We start from the raw sequence: 6,970 nt of genomic DNA, 5'->3' as shown, positions 1-6,970 counted from the left end.
TCTAGAAGGCACACACGACCGACTTCATTAGAGAGACCCGGGAGAGAAATCTCATTAAAGGTGAACCCTGACGCATGCAGGGGAGCAAAGCCTTTCTTTCGTGAAACCGAACGGGCCACGCCGGCGACGTGAGCAGCTACACGGTGCCGAGACCTTTCATTTCCTGTAGGAGATCGGATGCTTATCTGTCTGGAAATGTTTCTGCTCCAGTGAGGAGATGTGAGGGCTGGAAAGGAAGAGCTCTTTATACTTTCACGCGATGAATTCAGACTCCTTGAAAAGAGGTGCTTGTCGAGGGGCGGGGGGGCCGAACAAGGCCAGCGCATCCCGCCACCTCTGCCCTGGCCAAACGCCCTCAAAGGCAAGCTGAGGCGCCCTTAGATGGAAGGGGGTGACCTGGAGGCCGGCAAGAGATACAGGAAAAAGAAAGATGGAGAGACTCGCCCAAAGCAAGCGAGACGGAGGACCATCTGGAGAGACAGGAGAAGGCAGAGGGCGAGGCCCAGAGACAAGGCAGACGAAAAAGAGGGAGGAAGGAAGGAAGGAAGGAAGGAAGGAGGAAGGAAGGAAGGAAGGAAGGAAGGAAGGAAGGAAGGAAGGAAGGAAGGAAGGAAGGAAGGAAGGAAGGAAGACCGATTCCGGAGGAGGAGAGAGGGGGAAGGAGGCAGAGAAGCCCGGGGAAGGGAGCGAGGAGGTGACAGGGCCGCAGGAGAGAGGTCCCCGCCGCGTCTCAGGGTTCCCCCGACGCCGACGCTCGCCGCGGCGATGCCCACCCCGCCTCCTCTCCTCGTAGCTGCCACTTGCTTGCGGAACGAGGACAGAAATCCGGGGGTCACCCACCTGTTTCCCCAGCCCAGCAGGATGCAGACGTTTCCAGTTCCTGGACCAGGAGGCACGGATGGGGCGAGGGGCTCGTGACCCCAAGAGGCCCTGAACGCACACGACTGGGCAGCGGAAGGAGGGGAGGAAGCGGCCGGCCGGGCATGGACGGTGCAGCCTTGGGAGGCCTGGCCTTTGACCTCGCTTTTCCCGATTCCTGGGGCTGGGACGAGGACGGCCATCCGCAAACAATCTGCTAATTCCGTCTACCCTCCCTGCACACAGGGGCATCTGCAAAAGTAATTCCCTGCATGTCGCAAGCTCTGTTTCCCTCTGTCACCGCCCGGAGAACTCTCTCTGCTCCCCTGAGACGCTCTAGAAGACGTCCCCACCCCCACGGCCCCCCACGGGCCAGCTGCTTCCTCTGCGTGGGCCTCTAACGCTGCTGCATAGGGACCCCGCCTCCACTGAGGCTTCTTATGGGGCCTTGTAATCAGTAGCTTAACATCTGGGACGATGGGGGACACACAGCGGGAGCCCCGTAAACGTTGGCCAATCCACGAATGAGTTAATCCACACGTCCTGGCTTCCCCGACTAGACTGTGAGCTTCTCCCCTCGTGTGGAATTAAACCGGATCACCGAACTCTCAGGTGGTACCCACGGGGACCACCGAGCCCAGACGTCACCCAGCTCTTCTCGTACCCCCAGAGGGACTTTCCCGACCTGTGTCGATCCGCAAACACAGGAGCCGTCCGCTGCTTTCAGTTTCATAGTTTTCCGGATTCTCATCGCAGATGCCTGCCAGCTCCTAACGAAAAGCCTGGAAAGAATAGAAACGACAGGAAGCCGGAAGAGCACGTGCGACCCCTCCGTCTGATGTCGCGGCCCATTTCAGTCTTTTTCGAGCACCCCTGAGATCGTAGCTCATCTACCTGAGTTTCGGAGCATTGTGATAACCATGTACCTGATGCTGTATGTTCTGCTTATTCTGTGAATCTCAGGTACGTCAGTCCCGCCTCATTAACGGCAACTCAATCTCACCCGCTCGGCCTTTCGATTAGACTCGTGCTGCCCCGTCGTGGGACTTGGAGCCGAGGAACAAGATGAGCAGATCCGTATTTTCTGGAGCTTTCTCCTGGATCTGAGGGCTGCAAGGGTGGCGGTGGGACCTGCCCAGAGGCCTCAGTGTCACAACGTGGACTAGAGAGATGGAGAGAAAAGGCGGACGATGCCACGAGCTGTTCGTGAGGCTGGGTCACCGGGGTCAGGGTGCTGAGGATGGCTCCCGTCACCTGGGGTGTCCTGGCGGCTCTGCCTGGAGTGGGGGCAGCGGACAAGGGGATGGTTTTGGGGAGCAAATCGAGAGCCTCTTTGGGACGTGAGGGTGAGCTCCTCAAGGACAGACACACCTGTTATTCACCTGTGAGTCGGCGGGGCCCGGAGCTGGGGGTGAGCGGCTGGGCAGACGCCGTCGGGCTTGCCGCCCCGCTTTGTCAGATGGCAAGGGGAGAGCCCTCGGCGGTCTTCCTCACCCGGCGGAGGGCTCCGGCCGCTACCCCAGTTGGGGGCAGAGAGGTACATGTGACTGGGAGTGGGGGGCGGGGGTGTGACAGAGGAGGCGGGGAGGCAGGGGAGCGGACGCTCGGCAGAGACAGGAAGCTTTGGGGAATTGCTCTGGAGAAACCAGAAAGAATCCCAGGTGGCGTGAGCTCACACGAGTGTGAGAGGAAGAGATACGGCTGAAGAAGTGAGCAGGAGGCAGACCTGCAGGGCCTTCCAATCGCGAAGGGAGAGCATCGAAGGATTCCAGGAGGAGAGCGACCTTCTTCGAAAGCAGTGTGGACCAGGGATGACCCGGGGCCGAGGCGGGAGACAAGGAGATCGGTTTGGAGGCTGCTGCAGGAATCCAGGGAATGATAAGAGAAACTCTTAAAAGTGACTGGAGACATTTACACACAGAAGAGAAAAGATAAGCATGACAGCGGACTTCCCGCTCGGAATAACGCGAGCCAAACGGCTGTGGAACAACATCTTCAAAGCACTGGAAAAACAGCACTGTTCTTGGAATTCTATACCCGGAGAAAACAGCTTTCAAAAATGAACATAAAACGAAGACTTTTCCCGACACACAGAACCTAAGAGATTTCATCACCGGGAGACCTGAACTGTAATAAATGTCGAAGGAAGTCCTTCGGGCGGAGGGAAAATCATCACAGGCAAACGCGGATCAACGCGAAGGAATGAAGAGCATCGAAGCTGGTCACCAAGCGGATATGCAGAAAGAGAGATAAAATGGAATTATCAAAAATACTCATGAATCTAAAAGTAGGCAGAAAGAAGAGGGAAAAAGGAACAAAGAAAAAAGAGACAAACAAAAAATTCAGCAAGGATATGGAGGCCTTAAACGACACCATCGACCGAGTTAACCTAATGGACGTTTACAGAAGCCTCCGCCCAACAACAGTAAAATACACATTATTTGCAAATGCACGTGGAACTTCAGCAAGGCAGACTGTAGCCAGAGCCATAAAACAAGTCTCGAAGACTTTAAAAGAATTCGTCATATAAAAAATATTCCGACTGTAATGGAACTAAATTAGAAATCGATAAGAGATCTCAGCAAAATCCTCGAACGTTTGAAAATAACACGCCTCTGATCATCTGTAAGTCAAAGAGAAAACCAAAAGAGACAATAGAAAGTATTTGGAATGAAACCACAACAAATCATAATTTGCCACGAAAGCAGCAATTAGGGAGAATTTATGGCACCAAACACTTATACTAGAAAAGAACAAAGATTTCAAATAAATGAATAAACCCGTAAATTCGATGACTTAGAGAAATTGGATAAATTTTGTGAAGGACACAAATTACCAAAGGTCACACAAGAAGACATAGATGATGTGAATAAACCTATATCTGTTAAAGAAATTGAATTTTCTGTGAAAAATCAAAGATCTAAATAATTGGAGAGATGCATACCACGGTCATGGGACTCGAGAACCAAAACCAGTTCTCCCCAAACTGGTCTATCTATTCCATGCGAATCCCAAACGAAGCCCCAGCAGGCCTTTCTATAGATAGTCACGCGCTTGCTCTAAAGCTTGTATTAAAATGCAAAGAACCTGGAGGAACCAAACCAGCTTTGAAAAAGAAAGTCTTGCACGACCTGATTTTAGGACTTATCATCAAGCGAAAGAACTAAAGACAGTGGAGTTGGTGTAAAAACGGACAAGTGGATTGGCAGAACGGAAGGGACGCTCCACACGTGGACCACTGACCTTCGACAGGTGCCTAAAGGCCATTCGGTAGAGAAAGGATCGTCTTTTCAATAAACGATGCTAGAATAAACAGATACCTACATGCGAAAGAAAAATTTTGCTTCGATCCATGCCTCACACCTTATACAAAAATTAACTTAAAATGCATCGCAGACTTAAATGTCACACTTAAATCTACATAACTTCCAGAAAAGAACCTAGAATATCTTTGTGACCATGGGTTAGGCTGTGGTTTGGACTGGGATTTCGTTGGATCTATAGATCAATAGATACAATACTAATAGCACGATCCATAAAAAAAAAACTTGGACTTCATCATAACTGAGAGGAGCTGAAGAGCCTCGCCTAAGTGCACTTGGCCTTGGGACAGCGTGAGTGCCGTGTGAGGACGGGGGGCTTGGTGCACACCCAGCGACCACTGCCCCCTTCTCCTTCCTAACAGCTCTCCCTCTGGGAGCCACCCCACTCGTACTTGGCAGCAGCCACATGTTGGGGTGCGATCGAGCCCATCCCAGTCCCCAGCATCGTCTCATCTTTTGTACCACACACTCACTGATTCGGGAAGAAGAGGTGACGCCACGTGCGGATTCTCTCGTCCACTGCAGGTCAGTTCGGCCACAGTCGAGCTTAGGGCTTTCGGTCTATGGCTGGGGAGCAGACACTCTCTCTTCCTGCCCGCACGTGAGCGAGGATGAATGTGGGCCCCGCTGCTGGTGGCAGCCGTCCTGCCTTTTGGGTGAAGTCAGCCTGAGAACAAGGCCCACGCGTCGGAGGAGGGTGATGAACGGAGCCTGATCGAACCACACCGAAAGCTCGTTACCTCTGAAATTCTCAAGCGTCTGACATAATAAATCCTCTTTGCTGTTTAAGTAGATCTGAATTGATTTTCCCTCTGTAACGTGCAACCAGAAGCATCCTTATGATGCAGGGGCCTGGACGAGGGCCCGTCCGTGTCGTCCAGCAACGCTGGGGAGTCTTCCCAGAGGGGGGATCACTTGAGCTTTGATTTATAAGCTGAGCGATTGTTCACCAGGGAACATGAGAGGTGAGAACAACGGAGCTGAATCTCGGGCGGCTGAGCTGGTCCTCCGTAACCTCCGGGTGACATTGAGGGCGGCCTCGCTCCCCTCCGGCCCAGCAGCCGAGGTCCTTCCACGCAGGGCTCCCTCCCCCACGAGCCTGCCACTCTCATCTCCAGTCACCAGGCAGCAGCTCATCACCAGTGAGGGGAGATATCAAAGCCGACTCCTGCTCAGAAACGGAAGGGGCCCAGGAGAATTAGCTGGAGAAAACCCATTAAGCAGCAAAGGACAGACCCAGCTGTCGAGTCGTCTTAAGAATTTCAAATCATGCAACTTGCCCTCTGAGCGGCTCTCTAGCCTGTCAGAGCTCTCCACCGCAAAAGGGCCTTGGAGACCAGGGGTCTGGAACGTTCCCCGCCCGGCACACCTCAGCCATCTCCCCCATGTGCCGTTCCCTAAGCAACCACAAGACTCTAACAAGGTCCATACAGTCCTGAGCCCCCCGGATAAGTGCGAGGAGTTTTTTCCTTTTGAAAAGCGATCGTCCCACCGGCCGGGAGAACGGGCAGGGCTCCCTGTCCCAGGCGGCAGGAGGGCCCAGCGGCTCCAGCAGACTAAATGGCTTGTTCAAGGTCACGGGGCCAAGCCCTGGTGGGGCCAAGGTTTGAACACAGGACTTTGGGGCCCATGTCCTGGATCCCCGCCTCGCTTCTTACACAGAAGTTGTAGAAAACCATCTTCACGGTGCCTGCCCTGTCAGCCACGCAAACGGCAGCGGGCCTCAGAGAACGCAAAGCCCTCTGTCCCAACAGAACTTGGATCCCCAGACAACCATGACGGCTGCCAAGCCGAGGCCATGGGCAAGTCGTTCAGTGTGTCTCGGCCTCAGATCCCTCCACCTGCCACGGAGGTCCCCTGCCTCGTGGGCAGTGGGAGAATCAAACGGGGTCACTGTGTCCCGCTGACAGGCCGGCATTCACCCTCGGCTAGCCTGAGAGCTGGCAGTGGGGACAGCCTCCTGACACACACACACACGCACACATGCACACACACACGCACATACACACACGTGCACACGTGCATGTGCACACACACTCACGCACGCACGCACACACATGCACATACACACGCGCACGCACACACATGCACACACACCCCCGAACGCACACGTGCATGTGCACGTGCACACACGCACACACATACACACACATGCACACATACACACATGTGTGCACATGTGCACACATGCATGCACACGTGCTCACACAAATGCACTCACATGGACACACAAATGCACGTGCAAACGCATGCACACGGACGTGCACACATGCCCGTGCAAACGCAAGCATGCACACTCACATAAACACACGCGTGCACGCACACACACTCACACAAATGTGCGTGCAAGTGCACACACATGAATGCACACGTGCAGACACGCACACACCCACATGCACACGCACATACATGCACACACACGAATGCACACGTGCAGACACACATGCACATGCGCACACATGCATGCACACACGAATGCACACGTGCACATACACACACGCACACACGCGCACACACACACACACTGGCGGGGCAGTGCCGGCGCGGCCGTGGGAGCTGAGGGGTCTCGCTGACCTAACAGCACAGACGATGGAGAGGCCGCCTATGGCAGGAACAGGTCAGGGGACGGGCGACTTCCTACCTGCTCCGTGGGGACCAAGCAGAACCTCCGCGGGGCGAACCTGCACCCCGCATCGAGTTTCCGCCCCTCCACCCAGCAGCCTCGCTTCCTTTCCCACGCGGGCGCCCAGCCTCCCCGACCACAGCGCCCAGGGCCTCCTCCCGTGGGC

Source organism: Pteropus alecto, unplaced genomic scaffold (genome assembly GCF_000325575.1).
Source record: "Pteropus alecto unplaced genomic scaffold, ASM32557v1 scaffold49, whole genome shotgun sequence".
NCBI lineage: Eukaryota > Metazoa > Chordata > Mammalia > Chiroptera > Pteropodidae > Pteropus > Pteropus alecto.
Note: the sequence above shows the minus strand (reverse complement) of the source record.